This window comes from Mesoplodon mirus (assembly GCF_964341445.2).
Source record: "Mesoplodon mirus genome assembly, chromosome: 9".
NCBI classification, from domain to species: domain Eukaryota; kingdom Metazoa; phylum Chordata; class Mammalia; order Artiodactyla; family Ziphiidae; genus Mesoplodon; species Mesoplodon mirus.
In genome coordinates, this window is record NC_138985.1 from 77,557,823 (window position 1) to 77,578,612 (window position 20,790).

The 20,790-nt window shown below is 36.6% G+C and overlaps 1 protein-coding gene and 1 pseudogene across 2 annotated transcripts in view; one reads left to right on the forward strand and one right to left on the reverse strand.

Moving 5' to 3' along the window:
• IMMP2L (inner mitochondrial membrane peptidase subunit 2) overlaps window positions 1-20,790 on the reverse strand; it is an 889,815-nt gene that overhangs the window by 565,244 nt on the left and 303,781 nt on the right. The window lies entirely within an intron of this gene.
• Window positions 8,807-9,368, forward strand: LOC309809979 (mitochondrial import inner membrane translocase subunit TIM14-like; annotated as a pseudogene). Its single transcript has one exon. The product of its transcript is annotated as a mitochondrial import inner membrane translocase subunit TIM14-like (transcript).

The window sequence follows — 20,790 nt, forward strand, 5'->3', positions numbered from 1 at the left end:
TTTTTTTTATTGTGTGATAAAATGGTAAATAAAAACAAAGCAATTGCTACATACTAAACTGTAAGAGGTGTTTCAAGGAACAGCACACCTGTGTGGTTTTTTTTTAGTTGCCAGCTGAACTAGCCACTTTTTTCATGCAACACCATTTTTACTTGAAGGAACAACTGACAGACAACCTACAACTTTTCAGACTTGGGTAATGGGCAGGTATTTTGCAAAAATGAGGGAGGTAAATCTTTTAGAAATTTGAAAAACTTCTAATGGCCTCTGGGAGCATAAAAGCTTCCCGGTGCAATTTTTTATGATTAGATCTGTAGTAATATTAACAAATGGGATTTGTTTATGCTGTATAATGAAATGCATCAACATTTGGAAAATCTATGAAACTCAGTGAATTAACATTTTCTAAATGACCAATAGTTGATGTTACAGTATTATGCCTGGGTAAAGTATTTGTTCAAAGTGCATGGTAGATCAATGGATTTTAAAATAACAAAATACAAAAAATTCATTAATATGTTTATAACTATTTTTTAAGAAATTACCACTTATTGAATTTCAGTATATTACTAAAGAAGAATGTCCACAGTTATCCAATAGTGCTATGAAAATACTCCTCCCTTCTCTAATCAATCAATGAAGTGGGCTGCAACCAAAGAAAAGAGAAGAAAATGATGTAGAAAGGAGTAGAGTTATGGAGTGGAAAGGAAAGGAAATTATCTAATTCTATCACAATTCTTCAACAAGACCTGTGCACATTATAATACATATTGTGCCTCTTACACTTCAGTGTAATTTTGCTTCAAAAAATAGCACTCATAAATGTTGTTCTGTCCTAAGGCTAACTAGAGCCCTTTTGTCCAACTGTGGCAAGCATCCACCTTCCCTTACCCTGTAGTCCTGTGGTCCTTAGTCAGTGGTTGACAGGTATGGAAGTATAAATGTCCAGTTCATTGAACTTGGGTTGGAACAGTGGCATAATTCATACTACAGAACTTCCATGAAATTTTAAACTTCAGCTGCACTTGGACAGACTTTGCCTGAAATTACACCCCTTCTTTCCCTTCCCAGTCCTGCCTTTCCCATTTATTACTCCCTAACTCGTTTCTCACTTTATTATTTGCAAATAAATCCTCATCTTAGCATCAGCTTCTAGGGAATCCAACATCAAACAGCTAGTTAAGAGCCATTCAATTATTTGATCAATGCTGCTCTTTGAATTCCTGGTATATGATGATCAACTTGATTATCACAGTAATAGGAAGGTTAGGGTACAATTTCATTTTATATCAACATAATTCTAGCTAAATATAAAGTGAATGAAATGTGAAGGAAGAAATTTTAACTCTGCCAACAAAAAAAAACAGGCAAATTTTGGTTATGATCTTTGGTTCATTTTCCAGAAAGGGCATGATCACATGTGATATTTGAGTCCACAGCATTGTAACATTCTTTTAGAAAATAGGCTACAAGGAAAAGGAAATAATAGAGCAACACTGTGATGGGATAGAAGGGACAGGACTACATAGAACCACATGAGCAAGATATGGGTCAAGATATGTGTGAAGATAATAATCAGCGGAGAGGAAATGACTGGAAAATGCCAACTTCCAAGGGTTAGTTGACTGGTGAATTGATATCCCTGATGAAACGGGAGGGGTCAGGATAAAAAAGGAATGTAATAGATGAGAGGGCAAATGAGCACACAGAAAATGTTGACATGGAAAAAAGGGAGGGGAAGGAGAGATGAGGTGAGCAAGCAGCATTCGAAGGTTCCAGACATCTTTTCTCTGGCATTGGTAGCACAGAAAGCAGCACTTACCGGACACTACTGCCAGTTTCAAGGTACAAACAGCCACACCACCATGTCCTTCTCAGCAGTACTACATTTAGACCAGTGTGCATTTTCTCACGCTATTCTGCATTATTCCATTAACATTGCTTCTTTATCTTCTTCCCTTTTTTCTACATTTCAGTTGCTCCCCAAATCATTATGTTAAGAGACCACAAACTTTCTGCCTCTGGTCAACATATGTTCCCAAAAATCAATAAGCAAAGAAGGAAGTGGGATATATTACACACTTTCTATCTGTTTTCTTTTAGGCTTACTGTAAGAGCCAGGTTTTTTTTAGCACCCAAGAGGAAAAAGCGCATATTAGAAACCTGTTCTGAACAAAACCATATCTACCTACAACTTCCTTTGCCAGTCTCTAAGGACAATGGTAAAAAGGAATCCCAAAGCATATATGTGTCTATAAAGTCACTGCCTAAAAAGACAAAAACTGAATAGAAACCTTCAGTAAGTCTGCTCTCATAATTCTGCATAAGTCAGGAATGAATCACTTTTAATACTGCAAGCACGTAACAGACATCTGATGATGAGTATGTATGTTTGTCAATACATATCTCTTTACATTTAAATATGTTAATAATAAAGCATTCTTATAAGCAGAATTCTAGCACATACAAGAAAAAAACATATCACATGGTAGCCCATTTTAAAGTTAATCCAGACTAGTATTTATAACATTTCAAGTGAATCAATACTTTGAAAATTTCTTTTTTGAAAATTTCTTTCTACTATTAATCTGTTTTCTTATTAGTTGTATTTATTAGAGAGTCTAACATGACAAATTTTGGTTTCAACAGCACGTAGAGATTCCTAAACCGCTTCTATTGAAATATAACACTAGGCCACAGAAATCTATCAGAAATAAAGTCAGGATTGGCTTCTTTGGGTTCACCAGAAATCCTCTCATTAAGAGATTATCTGCTGTTGAAATAGTTTCATCTTTGCACTTTATAAAAAAAACTTTATTGAAAACAAAATAATTCTCTTCTCCTGAATTTAAGAGTAAGTACTAGCCACATGATGCCAGCATATAAATAAAAGTCACAGACCTAAAAAGCTGTCAAGGTGGGGACAGGAGCATTTGGGACGTGTGCCAGGATACAACATGTGTCTGGCATCAGAGTACTTAATACAACTAAGTCTGTTTCAATCAATTTGTATCGGGAGAACATTAGGTTATCATTAAAAAAAAAATCAGACTCTACAAGAAGAACTTTCCTTTTATGGGGGCAGGGGGGCGGGGGGAGTCATAAAGCAAAAAGGTCTCTATCTGGAAATATCTTCCAAAAGCCAGGCAGCATGGAGCTTCAAGCACAAGAACCAAGGTAGCTTCCTAATGATCCTGGGGACTAAATGGCCAAGACCAGCACATCCCACAGGTCAGCTCTCAAGTATGTGTTGGATGTACAGAGGACTGGGGAACAAGTTGAAGTTCACAGCTGTATCCATTCCCAGAAACCGACCATATATTGAGCGAGTCCAGTGAATTTTGTATGAGATTTCCTAACTTGAGCAAGGGCAGCTTTTCTGCCCCTGAAGCTTTGTCCAAACTGCATAAACATTCTATAGTTATTTACAAAAGAAAGACTATGATTAAATATAGCCGCTGCTCTTACAGTTAGCTATCAATTTTTAAAAAGAAATTTAACAAAGGGCTTCAGCCATTTTAGGAAAGAGGCAATTTATTACATTGTAAAAAATATGGATATACGTAAAAACAAAAGGGTAAAATAATTTATACCTTTGAAAAATGACCAAGACATAACAGTAAGCATTAAAGTACAAAACAGGTAAGTCAACAAGTACTAGCAATGCCAGTTTTTCTTTTAATTACCTCTTAACAATCCCATATATCTGAAATACTAACAACTTGCCAACACACCAACAGCGCACAAACCTTCAGTGCTTCTACTCAGTCACCTTTATTATAAAATAATTTCTCTCCAAATTGATGACAGATATATTCCAATGGAAACAAAATCAATTCTTAATAATTACATGTTTAATTCTTAAAAAAACTATTGATTTAAACAATGCTTAATTTCTGTTTCAAAGAAAATACTGAACATTATTTCTTAAGAATCCTTTCCCTTTTTATATTGAAGAATATAGTTGACTTACAATATTATTCATTTTATACCTAGTAGTTTGTACTTCAAATACGGCAATTATTAAAAGTATGTAAACTATGGGTTAGAATAGTGATACATATGTACCAGCTATGATTTTATCAGCTCTGGCTATGAACATTACAGTCAGGCAATCAAGGAAACCACTTTTCCTTAGAGTTGAAATCCTCCCTGGTTTCTGATAGGAAAGGTCCTGCTGAATGTGCTACACATGTTCCAAATGCTCCCATATCACCTCACCCCAGGCCCCTCCCAGCCATCTTCCATCTTTCTAGGATAACATGTGTCATTTAAGTGCTTAATTTATCATGGGGAATGACCTCAACGAGGGATAAAATCGGATTTAATGAGGAATTTCCAGGGTGTTTGACTAAAAGAGAAAAGGAATTATTGCATATATTAAAATACTCCATGCCATTAGGGTGCACTAGCCTTTTGCATTTCAAAGGCAAATGTTTGATAAGGTTCAATTAGAAGCATTTTTTCATTTATTATGTCTAAATATACAGGAAATGTTACATTGGAGAAATGCTCAGAAAAAACCCAAATATGAAGACCTGAAGATTATGTAAGCTTTGGTAAAAATCTCTGTGTTACATTTTCTCAGCTCTTAGATGTAATTCCAAAAAGGACCCTGGATAGTGTAGGATGGCTAGCATATGGTTTATTTTGAGTTTTATGGAACAGGGATTTGCATGTTTTAATAAATTTCTAACCATAACCACAGAAGATCTCTTTGGATTTCACCAAATAGAAACCAAACAATAATGAGTTGATGAAGTAACCAGGTCTTTGTTATGATGGCATAGAAAAGAGAAAGGTGTGCTGAGGGCATTGTTTTAATGATGAAAGTGGGGTACCTGGTGCTCAGTATTCTTCAACACTGGATCATTCTACAACCAATTTAATACACGTGAAGGATAGCTTCTTGTCTTGTAAATAATTCACTTCTTCACTTCATAAGGACCTACTGAGGTCTGATATCAACTCAAACATTAGCAAGGTCCTCCATACTCTAGATCACATAGGGATCTGAGGAATAAAGAGATTGAAAAGCAAAGAAATGCAGAAGGAAGATCAACGAGATCAAATACTTATTTTACCCTTATTTTTAAAATAGTTTTGATGACACTATCAATATATTATAAAAGTGTTGTATAATTTCAAGAAACCTTACACTTCATAGCTTATCTTGAAAGAAAATGAATGTGGGACAATGCTAGCTCTGTTTTACAGGAAACTTTCGGCTGAGGTAGAGTTACATTTACTCGTTCATTTCTTCACTTTTCTTTTTTCACTAAATAATTGCTGTGCACCACTCAGATGCCAAGCTCTGTGTCAAGCCCTAAAGATATTATAATGCTATGATACCCTTTCCTCAGTTTAGTGAGTGGGTGCGGGAGAGAGAAAGAGAGAGAGAGAGGCAGTAATCAAACACATTATCAACTATGCAATTACAAAATAAGGTACAATCTAAAGAAAGGAAATGTAGACCTAGGAATATCTGGAATAAAGGAAACTGACTTGGGCTTGGGGTTACTGAGGAAGGGGGACAAAGAAAGCTTTATTTGGAAAAGAAATGCTTGAGTTGGGAGTAAAGAATGGGCAGATGTTAACAGGGCACAGGCGAGATCCGACAAAAGCAAGAGAATCCCTATGATGGGCAGGGATTGGAGGAAGGGAAAAACGAGAGATCACCAAGGAACAAATATTAACAGTCAATGAAGCTGGAATATAGACAGCTAAGTAAGCAAAGGAATCTGAAAAAGACTTTCATCTCAGGTTACATAGGGACTAACTCTTGAGGAGACCTTCAATGGTCATACAAGTAGACTCAGTTACAAAACAGTTTTAATGGGGGCTTTCCTAGTGGCGCCGTGGTTGAGAGTCTGCCTGCTAATGCAGGGGACACGGGTTCGAGCCCTGGTCTGGGAGGATCCCACATGCCGCGGAGCAACTAGGCCGGTGAGCCACAACTGCTGAGCCTGCGCGTCTGGAGCCTGTGATCCGCAACAAGAGAGGCCACGATAGTGAGAGGGCCGCACACCAGGATGAAGAGCAGTCCACGCTTGCCGCAACTAGAGAAAGCCCTCGCACAGAAACGAAGACTCAACACAGCAAAAATAAATAAAATAATTAATAAACTCCTACCCCCAACATCTTTTTTTTTTTTTTTTTTTTTTTTTTTTTTGCGTTACGCATGCCTCTCACTGTTGTGGCCTCTCCCATTGCGGAGCACAGGCTCCGGACCCGCAGGCTCAGCGGCCATGGCTCACGGGCCCAGCCGCTCCGCGGTATGTGGGATCGTCCCGGACCGGGGCACGAACCCGCGTCCCCTGCATTGGCAAGTGGACTCTCGACCACTGCGCCACCAGGCAAGCACCCCCAACATCTTCTTAAAAAAAACAGTTTTAATGCACTGCTGGTAAGGGAAATCTCTAAGTAAGGAAAATCAATCTCTCTCTCACTCTCTCTCTGATCATGCTATTTGTTTTTGTAAAGCAAAGGTTTATAAAAATACAAATACCAGGATAGTGTTTACATCTCAGCAGGAAGACATAATGATAATAAAGATAATGAAGAGGCACCCACAGGGAGATGCAGTGAGTGAGTTTTAAGTTGGGGGTCAGATTCGTGGTTGTTCAGTTTTTTGTTTGGTTTGGTTTTCTGGTGTTTTTGTTTGTTTGTTTTACAACTTATAAGTTTTTTTGCATAAATTATTTTATTTCAAATCTTACATGAAAATGGGGAGGGTGAGGCTAGAGAGGCAGGCAGATAACAGACTTTATGGGGACATTTAGGCTACCTTATATAACTACAGTCTTCATCTTAAAATAAGTGAAGGTGATGAAGGCTATTCACATGATAGTAAACTTGCATTTTCAAAAGATCACTTTGGATCAAGTGGGACAAAAGGTTATATGAAGCTGAGTAGATGAAGAGACACAGGTTAATCAACGCCTGTAGCCGTCCTGGACTCAGATAATGTCACTGGAGATGGACGGCAGTGGACGAACATAAGATCAATAGGACTTTGTGGTGGAAGCAATATGAGGGATGAGGTAGCAAGAGGTTTCAAGGATAAATTTGAGACATGGCGCTTATACAACTGGATGTGTTGTGGTTGTTCTTCACTAAGATAGAAAACACTGGCAGAGAACCTGGTCCAGTCTGCAGCATGCTGAGTTTGAGGTGCCTTTGAGACATACAGGTGGAGATGGCAGGCAGATAATTAGATGCAGATGTCAGGAGCTCAGACGAGGAATTCGGCACAGCAATCAGATAGGATAGCAGAATGGCAAAAAATGCCATTTATTTATTTCAAAATAAAAATTTTGATAGAGATTTTCTTAAACACTTTAATAAACAATACAAGATTTCCTTAAAAGGAAAACAGCTAAATAAGTGGTATATGGGTGTACATGCAAAACCAAAGGAAAAATATTTATAAAACTAAAACCAAGAATTGTTCACAAGTCCTACAGCAATCAAATTACTTGGTCTGTCTACCTTTCCAAGTATTTAAAAACTGACAACTAACATAACACGAAGCTGTCTCCATTTTTCAAATGGTTAAGGTAAATTATTCTGATATTTACACCATCACATATTTCCTACTACTATAAACAATGCATGAAAGCTTGGCAAACTTCACTTCATGCTTGGAAATGAAAATCGTCAAATGGCAAACCCCATCTTGCATAACTTTAGCCTTTACTCTAACTTCCACACAGGTTTTCTTTGGTTCTTCCAAAAAGGCCAGTTCGTTCCCTCCTTAGGGTACAGTCCTCCCTCAGTATCTGTAGGGGGATTGGTTCCAGGACCACTCACGGACACCGAAATCTGCAAATCTCAGGTCCGTTATATAAAATGACACAGTACAGTCGGCCTTCCTTATCCCCAGATACAAAAGCTGTGGATACAGAGGGCTAACTACATCTACATAGCCTTTCTCCCAAATCTTGATGGAGCTAAGTAACTCTTAAGCATCCATCAGATCTCTGCTCAATTTTACTTCCCCAATGAAGCCTTCCCTGCTTGCTCATTCTCAAGTGGGTTGCTGCCTCTCTCATAACACACTGTCCTTTTCCTCACACCAGTTGTCAACTTAGTGTGTTTATTTGTTTAATCTGTCTTCCCCAACACAGGATAAGTGTCATAAGGGAAATATATCCATTTCATCTGCCAAGAGCAACACATATGTTAGGGGCTTAGTAAGTATTTATTAACTGAAAATTAATGAATCAACAATGACTGAGTAAATGAGCAAAATAAAGTAAGTCAGAGAATCATGAATAAATATTACTATAATGCTCATTAAAAAGTTTTTTAAGTGGAGACACTTTGAAAATAACTGAGGCACTCCTCTGAGAATGTCTCATAGAATATCACATAATACAACTGTCAAGTATAGTAATTTTTTCTATAAGGAATACTGCCAAATTTCAGAGTGCCTTCTAGAAAGTCAAGTTGAATCGTAAGAAAATTCAAAATGGAAAACACCCCTCAAAAATAAAAACCCCGAATAAACAAAATCATTTTCACACACAAAAAGATTCAATATCACACATGATACAAAAGAAATAATAAATGTGGAATGAATGAATACATGCCTAATATTCCTACAACTATTTTCTTCACAGTTTTAAGTGTAGACCAAAAAAACGTGAATTTACATAACGACACTTCAATTATCCTTCTTATGAAATTTAGATAGAAGCTAGAATGTAGAATTTTTGCCAGTGTGTTTCTTTCTGTGGACCTAGAAGCAGTTTAGAATGTCAGGAACAAAGAATCTTCAATTTAAAGCATTCACAAACACCAATAAAAACAGCTTACAAATCTCACAGAAATGCATACTTTTTTCCTAATTAATTCACCATACTGACTCATTTGGGGGGCTTTTAAAAAAAAAAAAAAAGAAAAATCAAGAGGCGTAGAGTTGGTGGGGTGGGATAAACCGTGCTCCCGGTGGAAGCAGAGGAGCCCAGCGGGAACCATGGTAGTTCCCATGGTAGTTCCCATGGTAGTGGGAACCAGTACAGTGGTAGCAGCTGAACTGACCATTGCTGCTGCAGGATTTGCAGGCTGTTTGTTACGCTTTGCAAGCCATGAAGCATATGGAGCCTCAAGTAAAACAAGTTTTTCAAAGTCTACCAAAATCTGCCTTCAGTGGTGGCTATTACAGAGGTGGGTTTGAACCTAAAATGACAAAACGGGAAGCAGCATTAATACTAGGTGTAAGCCCTACTGCCAATAATGGAAAAATAAGAGATGCTCATCAATGAATTATGCTTTTAAATCACCCAGACAAGGGAGGATCTCCTTATATAGCAGCCAAAATCAATGAAGCTAAAGATTTACTAGAAGGTCAAGCTAAAAAATGAAGTAAGTGTATGATGAATTTTAAGTTCTTACTCATTTATGTATATGAGTACCAGCTTTTTATAATAAAATGCCTCAAAGCTAAAACAAAAAGAAAAAAGAAAAATCACTTAGTTGTATATGAACTCAGGAGCCACCACTTGGGAGACCTGAGCTCAGTGGGAAAGTAACACAGCCAGCGCACCAGAGATGGAGTGGTAAGGTGGGTTCTGAAGTAAACCCAATCTGTCTCTGAAATGTTCAATTTCCCAAACTAACAGATTTCTTTCTTCCTTCCTCTCCCTTTTTCTCCTTCTTCCGTAATTTATTGATTTAATACTATATATCAGAGCCTTATATATGGCACACACTCAATAACTTAATATTATAAAAGCCTGGAAGATTGGAGACGCAGAAAAGCATCACTTGCAAGCTGGTAGAGACAGATAAAACAGGGCAGGGGTGATTCCAGAGTCAGTCTAGGAAAAGAATCCAGCAGCTGCCTGCCTTTTAAGCCCCCACTCCAAATGACCTAAAAGAAGAATATGAGTGATAAAGATCTATTAGAAGGTAAAATAGTCATGTGGGAAAATAGCTTTTATGATGTAAGCTGAACTGAAAGCTGACCCAATATAGACATGTTACAGAGAAAAATTATTCTAATTTTTTTGATAATTTGTAATAGTGGTGGTGGATGGAAAAGTCAAGGTTTTGCAATCAGACCTAGTTTGAGTCTAAATTTTGCCAATTATTAGCTGAATGACCTTGATTAAGTTCTTTAAATTCTCTGAATCTTAATTTTCACATCTGTAAAAATAAGAATAACAACTACCTTTCAGAATTATTCTGAAAATTAAGTGGGAATGCGTGCAATACTTGCCATAATTGCAATAACTGTAGCTTTCATCATCAGAGTGGAGGAGGAGTAGAGAAGATCAAGATGTACCCCCCAACCTAGCTGAAGAAGATGAATCAGGCTTGTTGTCATTAAGCCCAAAGCAGCAGCAACCCTTCCAGGGCCTCTGCCTCAGAACATCTTCCTCATATGCAAATTTGGACTCATTCCAGGTCTCTGCCAATTGGAATGAGAATGACTGGCTCAAATCCCCATTAAATTCAACACTATCCCATAGCCAGTTTGCTATCCAAGCTACAGCTGTGACTAAATACTACCTACTGTCCCTGAAACCACCCCCTTCATTTATTTGCCTTACACAAATAGACTTTATTATGTACAGCATTCAGTATGATCAGACCCTGAAGCCAATATTCAATATCCTAGACACTAATTTCAACAAGGCCTAATTTATGCAAATTAAACACTGTACCCCTTTCCACTGTTAATTTTCACAGACTTAATACAATTAGAATCTAAGGTTCTGACACTTAATGACAAGACAAAGACAAATCAGGCAAGAATTATAAACACCTTCTTTGTTGAATCCACCGTATTTATCAAAATATGGAAAACAAAAATAACTCTCTCTTAAGGCAAGGGTTCTAAAATTAGGTCTAGGTGATTGTAACTGAAAACAGATAATTCGTAATGCAACCTATCAACCCGTTAAGACCAACTCTTTTTGTAATCTTTCCCTCTGATGACCCTCTATGAAATTCAGAAAACTTAATCTCCCACATTTTCAACTGCTTATTTTTTACTGCCAACTCCCATCAATTTGGCAAGTAGATGAGAGCAGTAATCACTGGAGAAAATGTAGGAGAAAAAAAATGAGCCAAATCAACTGATTTTGTTTCGATAGTCTATTTAATCCGCACAATGAGTCGGCCCACGTGTTCCTACTAAATGTAATTAAGTGTATTTTGTAATTTTTCCTTTAAAAAAAGAGGTCTTGTGTATTTTAAAACACCTTGTGTCCTTAAAGAACAGTGGTAGAAACAGTTGCTAAGGTGATAGTTTGGGATTAGCATCTTATTTTCACAATAATGAACGTTTTGACTTCGACTATGCAATAGATTTCCTTATCAGCACAACCAAAATTCAATTTGAATAAAGTTTTGGTAGTGGCTTTTAAGGAGACAAAGTACATCTATAATATAGAATGTTTCCTTAAGGATACACAGTTACTGCTATGTTTCCATTTCTTCTAGTCAAAAATCAATGTCACACTAGGCCATAATGAATGGCTGCTTGCCAGCTGCTCTTAACTGACTGAAACTCATCATTCCTTTAAAATCTATTCTTCTAGCAAGAGTAATTTAATAACTTGACTTAAGTTTGTGATTTGATTCAGACATATAATCTAACCATGGTATGGAAAGTAAGGGAAAAAGGTTGTCTTGATTAGTATTACAGATGCTTACAACATAGCCAATTTTTAAAGGAAGGACAGAAACTACAGTCATTTATTAGATACAGATTCACAACTGTTGTCTGTCATGTTTCAAACCCCTAGGTGTGAGATTTAGTCAAGGCAAATGAAAATGAAGAAGGACGAGCTGCAAAACATGATTTTGTTCTCATACGGTAATTAAAAGGAAAAACTGCACAACGTGTTGTATCTATGACAATCCCATTTTTTCATGTCAAGGACAGTTCCATTTTCTTTTAACAGATTTGTGTTGCTGTCAAGTCTGTTATAAAGGCTAGTACTCACAAGTCTAAGCTATAGACCTAATTAATAGTATTGGTAGTCTCCAATTAGCTTTGCTAAATTTCTTTCTGAAGCACACTAGTGGCGTCAGAAAAAGTAAACATCATCATTCCCATTCCAACCCCCACTCCTAAGTCTCTGCCACAATGAACTGTTTATCAAAGGCACATTAGACATCAGACCTACTCAGACCTTATACCTTATGAACACTAAATGCTTTTAAAAGGTAAACCATAGAGCACCTAAAACACATGTGGTACAATAGTAACAGCACATCAGCACAGGTCAACCCTACAGTGTTATGTGCACATTCTTGCTCAAAACACCTTAAGGTAACAATACCTTATGTTTTTATGTTTGAATTAGGCAAACATTTAATTCACATTTGCATCTTATTTTCTAAAACTATTAATTTAATATGCTTTTGAATATTATGAATAGGAGTGTATTCATCTAAAACATGTTAATATACTCCAAGTCACCATGGGTGTGCCTCATTTGAGGAAAATAACAATTCTAATTTATAAACAGATCTTTCCAAAAAAAAAAAAAGGTCGCTTTAAACACATTCACCACTGTTATCTATCATGTATCAAATTGAAAATACGATCTGCTTTGTCAAAACTTTATCTCTATACGAGACAGTGAGTAGAAAGGAAAGGTGAAATACATAAGCTTTGGAGCTAGACAGAGATGTAAATTCTCGCTCTACAACTTACTAGCTGTGTGGTTTGAGGGTAAGTCAGTTAACAGTTCTAAATATGTTAATTTTTTCACCTGTAAAAAAGGAGATAATATTTACTTCAAGTTAAGTAACACACGTAAAGTGTCTCGCAAGAAAAAAACAATGTATAAGAAAATTAATGCCAACTTAGCCTACTTACATGAAATGATTGTTACTGACAGTATAACTGACCACAGTAGCATTTATGAATCAAGGAAGCAAAGTGCTACTTATTATGGCATTTATAGTTAAGGACCAAGGTCTAAGCAAATGTATGCTCAGTTTTCACTTCTATCTTTATATGTAAGTACAAAGTACATGCCATATGCACACACATACATACATACACACATATATATTTTCCACCAAGGAGGAAACTACCAGATTTTCTATGTCTCCAGATGATTTATGCACCAAATAACTTGAAGCACTTTAATGGACACTTTAATAAATACACTTTAATGGACAAATATATATATATATATATTTTTTACAGTCAATGAAAGGAGGTGCTTACAGGTATTGCTTAGGTATTTGAAGCCTGTAGCAAAAAACATAATGTTAAATTTCAAAATGCCCTAACATTGTATGTGGAAAATATGATTCACCTAACCCAACCATGAAAAATGCCCTTAACCAATCTATGAAACAGGTTTTTTCCCCAGATCATGAAGAAGTATTCACTGAAAGGTTGTGCATTGTAGAACTATTTTGGTGTTTTTTGTTTGTTTTTTAAGTGGAGGCTAAAATGAAAAGAATAATTCAGAAAATAGAATATTTATTTCCCTTACCATAAACTTTTGCTGAATACACTTTAGGGAATTAGAGACAGCAAAAGAGAGCAGGATGAGGACAGGTGTATGTTGCTCAGCTATCACTCAGATCATCAATAAATCAATCCCTTTGAGATTTTGATTTTAACATACAGCTGAAGTATATCAGCTAGGAAAGAATCCAATCTCTTCCAAGATTATTTATAACAAAGCACTCTTAACTGAAGTCCAATTTGTTTGTGGAATTGCAGTCATTCTGATTCAACTAAACAATAAATGAAGCTGCCTTTAATAGCTCCAACTCTCGAGCATAAAAGAAAACAAAAGGGAACTGCAAGACAACAATACTTCACAACCCACGGGCCCAGATGATTTTCATTTCCAAGCAGTTACTGAAGTGGAGAAAAAAATCTAACAGGCCACAGAGAACAATTCATTCACCTGAACTGCCTGTGTACTTTGTGCATCAGCTGTATTTCACCTAGTGAGCCATTCATGTTATACAAATGAGCTGGCTGGGGCTTTTTTTTTTTTTTAACCATTTCTCTTAGTTCTGAAGGCCTCACGCATCACCAAATTTCCAGACATGTCAGATGACCACTCTAAATGTTCCTCCAACTCAACCAAAGCCAAAAGCACAGCTAGACCATGACTACTGATTGAAGGAGAGCAAATTTGGGAGGCTAGGAACAGGAACATGCTAGAATTTTTCCAAAAAGCAAAGAGAAGTAAACGTATAAATATTCCTCAATGAATTAAGTTTGGGTTCTGACATACTATTATCTTCCATAATGATTCAATTATTTAGAAACAACCTATCATCCTGTCTTCCATAACCATTTCTTATTTTGTTATATTTAGTAAGCTGTATTTTACTAGGGAAGAAAAGAGGACTGTATATTTTTTTGTCCTATAACAAATCTTTTTGTGCACTTTTCTTCTGACTCAAGTGTCTAAAGTTGAAAAATACTGTTACCGAAAAGCCTGCCTTATTCTTTTTATGCCAAGTAAACAGCAGTTCACTTCAGAATAAACAGCATTTTTTAAGCTTGATGTTGCCTTGTTCACTTGCCATTCAATCATTCCAGAAATATTTATTATTCTGAATATGAAATATATATTAATATGTTGAATTATGAAATACTTATGCTGAAAGTGTTCACCATCACTAGTAATTCTCCATCTAAATCTCTTATAGAATTAAAAGCTGCAGTATAACTGAAGCAAACTGTCAGGAACAAACACTGCACTAGCAAATTCTCAAGTTGTTAAGGTTGATATTCTTGCATGGAGAGTAGACATTTCAACAACAGATCTTAAAGTCCTTCATGTATTGGGCTATAATCCTATATGACAGGGAGCTTACATCCATTACAGAAGTAAAATTTTCAACTTCAGAGAAGTAAAAGACTTAACTCCGTACATCTGCTTCTTGTTACTAAAAATTTACAAACTGCTTCTAAAGATAAAAGCTATCCATTTGGGGGAACAGTACTATTTCTATTGAACTTCCATCTTACATCTAAAAACATAATGCCACTCTGTCACTGCTTTCTTCATGTGTTTTATTCCCTAATACAAGATCTGCTCTGAAGGTCCACATAGTATACTCTCTTCTAACAAAACACCTCATATCTGTGAAAGCTATGACAAGAACAGAAAAGAGAAACAGAATTTGCTTTAACAAAGGAAGAGAACATATCTCAGAATCTTACCAATAATCGCTTTTTTTTTAATTTATTTTTTTATTTTATTTTTGGCTGTGTTGAGTCTTCATTGCTGTGCACGGGCTTTCTCTAGTTGCAGCGAGCGGGGCTACTCTTTGTTGTGGTGTGTGGGCTTCTCATTGTGGTGGCTTCTCTCATTGCAGAGCATGGGCTCTAGGCACGTGAGCTTCAGTAGTTATGGCACGTGGGCTCAGTAGTTGTGGCTCACGGGTTCTAGGGCACAGACTCAGTGGTTGTGGTGCACGGGGCTTAGTTGCTCCGTGGCATGTGGGGTCTTCCTGGACCAGGGCTCGAACCCGTTTCCCCTGCATTGGCAGGCGGACTCTTAACCACTGTGCCACCAGGGAAGCCCTCATTGCTTCTTAAAGTAGGTCATTCAAGAGTATGAAGAATGATCTTCCTCTCTATCCCAAACTCTCATGAAGGATTCTCTCCCTCAGGAATGGGTTCAAATGAAGCAATGGTTTATTCATCTGGTGGTAGGGATGATCATATATCACATAAAAGGTAAGCATCATCAACAAACAAGAGAAAGTCAAATAGTGTGTGTGTGTGTGTGTGTGCATGCACATGCGCACACCCGCATTTATGAATGGGTATGGGGCCATTAGAAATATGCCAATGAAAAAAATTCTGAATTGAGCAGTATCAACTCAGACTTGGCAAACAGATTACAGAGATATGAAAGTATTATGACAGATGAGCAAGCACCCTAAATGTTGTCACAAGGGTATTTTAAATAGCTGTCATAAGATTTGAGAAGATAAAGGTTAGTGGACATTGCCATTGGAAAAGGGATAAAGGACAGGGAATAACTTGAGATGGAGGGCAGGAAAGGAAACGAATACCAGCCTCTAAAGAATAATACGTGACTCCAACATTGCATTAGGCTTGAGCCAACACTAAACTGGGCATTTTGAACATTTAAATTAAAATTAAATTTTTGAGAACCCGTGAAGAGTCTATTTAAAATTAGTAATATTGGCACAATATGAAGATAATTATTCAGAGATATCTTTTGATATTGTTTCAGATTCATGAACTTGTGTTTTCCAAGTCCCAATCATTAGAAAATGGTGTCTTCTATTATTATTCTAAAACCTTAGAGTCTCGCTGGAAATATATTTAAAGAGTTACTAGTTTCTAAGATCGACAATGTCATTATTTACAAGAACGGAGATTTAGTTTGAGTCTATATAAAATGTTTTCTAAAGTAAAAATGATATGATGAGCATTAAAAAATTTCACAAATTTTACTAATGTTGCCTAGGCTTCCTCTAATTTCTACAAATGTTTCCAACTTTATTATAAGTGGAAAATATGGTAAGAAAGAGAATATGGAAGATAAAAGACATTGTAATCCAATAAAATTCTATGCGATAAAAGGTCTCGCCTAGAGTATTTACAGGAAGCAAGAAGAGGAGGGGTAGGGGAGGAGGTGGGGGGATGTGGTGGGACATGGTTGGGGGAGGTCTATCGTTCCTCCACTAAAATGAAACACTTCCCTAAATGTAAACTACCTAAAGGTCAATGCCAAGAGGGAACTATGACTCATAAATAACACGAGAAAAACTTAAGAATCATTTACTAAATGAATATTCACCTGCAGTGAGTGGGTATAGAATGCAACAAAGATGGCGCCTGTCAGGTCTCAACGCGCCCTCAGCCAGGCATGGTGGGCAAGCTAAGAAGAGGGAGTGTGAGGAAGGCTGTCCAGGGAGGAGGAGGACAATGTGAAGCCAGATGAACGAGGGTGGGCGAGTGCTCCAGACATCAGAACACACGAGGCTCAGAGGTAAGAAGCTAGACGTGATTCTGCTTGGCTGTGGGGACTGCCAGAAAATAAAGCCCTTTACAGAAAGGCAAAGCCAAGGTCATGAAAAGCAACATCAATGATATATGGAAGGAACCCCTCCAAGAGCTTTTGTCAGGGGAATCTAAAGGTTGTGTTTCAGCAAAATCATACAAACTAATTGGGGTCAACGTTAGCTACCAAAGAATCACAAAATATGTATCAACTTGTATTAACACTCTCAAAACCTGCTACAAACAACTTTATCTAAAGTCAGACAAGTATTTAGGCCAAAGCTCATGAAGTCAAATGCTTTCAAAAGCCAGGCAAGTAATATAAGCAAGTGAACAGGCCCAGTGGTGCCCTTAGTGAACTCAGAAGGACTTGTGATAACTCAGCCCCCAAAACCACTGCCAGGCAGAGTTTTAGGTGCAGCATGCCCTGATATAACATTTAAAGAAAACCAGAAATCAAGACTCTTAGGTGAAATACATTAATTTTTAAACAGCAGCAACTAAATCAATGTTTCTCAAAACGTTAAAGTACCACACAAAAATATTTGCAGAAATTATGTAACTCCACAGATAGCAAGATCATTTAGAACAAATTCATTAAGACACAAAGTACAGGTATCAAGTCATCTCAGATTTGAGCTAAACATTTTTTCCCCAAATACCTTCATTGGAAGAGATTTCTGAGTGATAAAAGTTTGCTTTGGTGGCTATTAATGGTAGAGAAAAGTAAGTTAACCTGTTCTCATTTGGGCAGAAATCTGTTTGCCTTTGTTTGGTTTGAATTTTCTCATCTCAAAGTAAAGTGGATGGTCCTAAGCATTCCAGAATGATCCTAAAAGTCTTTGAATATATGCAAATCTGCAAAGAGGAAAGCTTACAAATATAGACCATAGCCATTATGGAACATTTTTTAATTCACCTACCAATCTCTGATCTGGTAAACAGAAATGAACAAAAGGATGCTATTTCATGGATGACACTCTGAAATAGGACATTTCACTGCCCAGTACTGTACTCAGAGTACTACTTCAATCTTCATGGTGGACTGTCAGTATATCTAACACTAGTTTATTGGATAATTGATGAGCCCAATGTGTTAACATTTTATAGACAAAAAAAAAAAAGAAAAAAAAGAAAAATCAAGCTACATACACAAATGCTTATCTAGTGTGTATACTTTGTTTCTGGAAAATAATCTTCAGCTCTTATCAATGCTAATTTACATAGTAAACTTATATGCAACTCTCAAATGAAATTCAAGTAATATGATATAAAAATTTTTAATTATCCACAATCCCATATCCAGATATAACCACTTCCTATTTTTAATCTATATTCCAAACTAATACATCAAGTAATTCTAGACTGATGAAAACTTCTAGTTATGTAAGCAATTCCACCTGCACTCCAGCAACCCCTACTATTATAATCACTAACATCAGTGCATTTTTTTCCATTTCCTCACATTTTTATTTTTAAAAACCCCCAAAATAATAACTGGATAGATTTATTTTGTAATATATGTCTACTAATGGGAACAGTGGGATTCTTCACTGGGAATTAATATTTTGCCTAACTGGGAATCAAAGTTTGTTTTACTTATAATCATAGTTGACTGCAAATGTAGCAATCAAGTACCCCAGTATTTACCCAAAGTAATAAAAACTTATGTCCACACAAAAGCCTGCATGCAGATATTTACAAGAGCTTTATGCATAACTGCCAAAACTTGGAAGCAACTAAGATATCCTTCAGTAGGTGAATGAATAAACATACTGTGGTACATCCAAACAATGGAATATTATTCAGCACCAAAAGACGTGAAGAAAACTTCAAAGCTTATTACCAATACGTTTTTAAAGCATTTCTTCCCATAGTGATCAACATGGGTTGGGTGCCAATACTGAGAGACTAATTTCTCTTCCAAAAGTACTGCAAATATCATAATTAAAGAAAATAATTCAACCACAAATTGAATACCGTATTTTCCTTGAGGCTAGAATGTGTTCTCAGACATATTACAAGTGCAATATTGACAGATACAATTTTAAACACAGTGTCTGAAAATTTCAGAGTGTAAAATTAGTGGAACAGAGGAATGGTGGAAAGGAAGGTGTAGATCATTCATTTTACAAAAAAATTCTCCACTTAAAATGACTCATTATGAGATATCTTTATAGAGCACCTTCTAATAATAATAACATTATTTATTTATTTATTTTTGGCTACGATGGGTCTTCATTGCTGCACATGGGCTTTCTCTAATTGCGGAGAGCGGGGCATTGCAATGCGCAGGCTTCTCACTGCAGTGGCTTCTCTTGATGCAGAACACAGGTTCTAGGTGCATGGGCTTCAGTAGTTGTGGCATACGGGCTCAGTAGTTGTGGCGCATGGGCTTAGCTGCTCCATGGCATGTGGGATCTTCCTGGACCAGGGATCAAACCCGTGACCCCTGCATTGGCAGGCGGATTCTTAACCACCGTGCCAACAGGGAAGTCCAATAATATTATTATAGTGTATAATTAACAAAAAATTTCACATGTATGTCAACTTTACCCTAATAAAACCCTGGGGGTTATGAATTATGAATACAAGTTTACAAGTGAAGAAAAAATCAGCAAGAAAGGTAAGCACTATGTCCAGGATCTTAAAAATAAAGGAGCCATGGATAGATGAGCCAGGATTTGAAATGAAGTCTACTAATTCCAAAGCTCACGCTCTGGTTAATGTGAGCATTTCTAGAACAATCAGAGTACAGAGAGCATCTGTAGTAATCATTGTCCAAACCAAAAGTTTTAACTAAACATTAAAATTCTTTTCAAGAAAAGGTTATCTATCTATATGCTGTTTCTAACCAGAAAATAACTCCCACATACCAGCTTTATCTGCTTTCTATTATTCAAAGCCACTATTACCAAGGAATGTTTCTGGAAACAATAAATGCTTTTGACATTTTTCTTGTATTTTTTAGAGATATTCAATACCTCTAACAGTCTAAAGCCTCGTCACTGAAAAGAATAAACCATGAAAAATTTTCTCTCTGAAAGGAAACTAAAGCGTACAGAGATTAAACAACACTGCATGTTATTTCTTTGGAAAAGTGAGATTGGTTTTGCTTAAAACAAAAGAGTTAGTTGCTTGATTTAGATAATATTCTAGCAAGCTCATAAAAAAATAGCTTCTGCTCTTCCCGTTTTAAAGTATTATGCTAATTAAGTTTTTGAATACAAAAACATTTATTTACCGAAGTTTCAGAATAACAAAATGGCATTTATCAAACTTCATTTTGCCTTTAAACCAAACATCTCCAACTGATGCACAAATGAACTATAGTAATTTTTGAATTTGTAAAATAATGTTTGAATCTAATCAATATTTTCTAAAAATACCATACTTTCACAACTGTGCAGAATTCAGATGTAGAAATATGATAACATTCCTAACACTAAAGTGGTTACAAGTGTGATGTTACGGACACATTTTGGTTCATTGTATAAGATGCTACATGTTATTTCTTCTTCTAATTCAGTTTGGAAGCCAACTCCAAATGAATAAGATATATCAAGGAAACCTCCCATTGAAGGAGGATTAAGACAAAATGCACTTCACTTTTACAAATAAGCGATTTCATTTTTTTTTTTTTTTTTTTGCGGTACGCGGGCGTCTCATTGTTGTGGCCTCTCCCGTTGCGGAGCACAGGCTCCGGACGTGCAGGCTCAGCAGCCGTGGCTCACGGTTCCAACCGCTCTGCGGCATGGGGGATCTTCCCGGGCCGGGGCACGAACCCGTGTCCCCTGCATCGG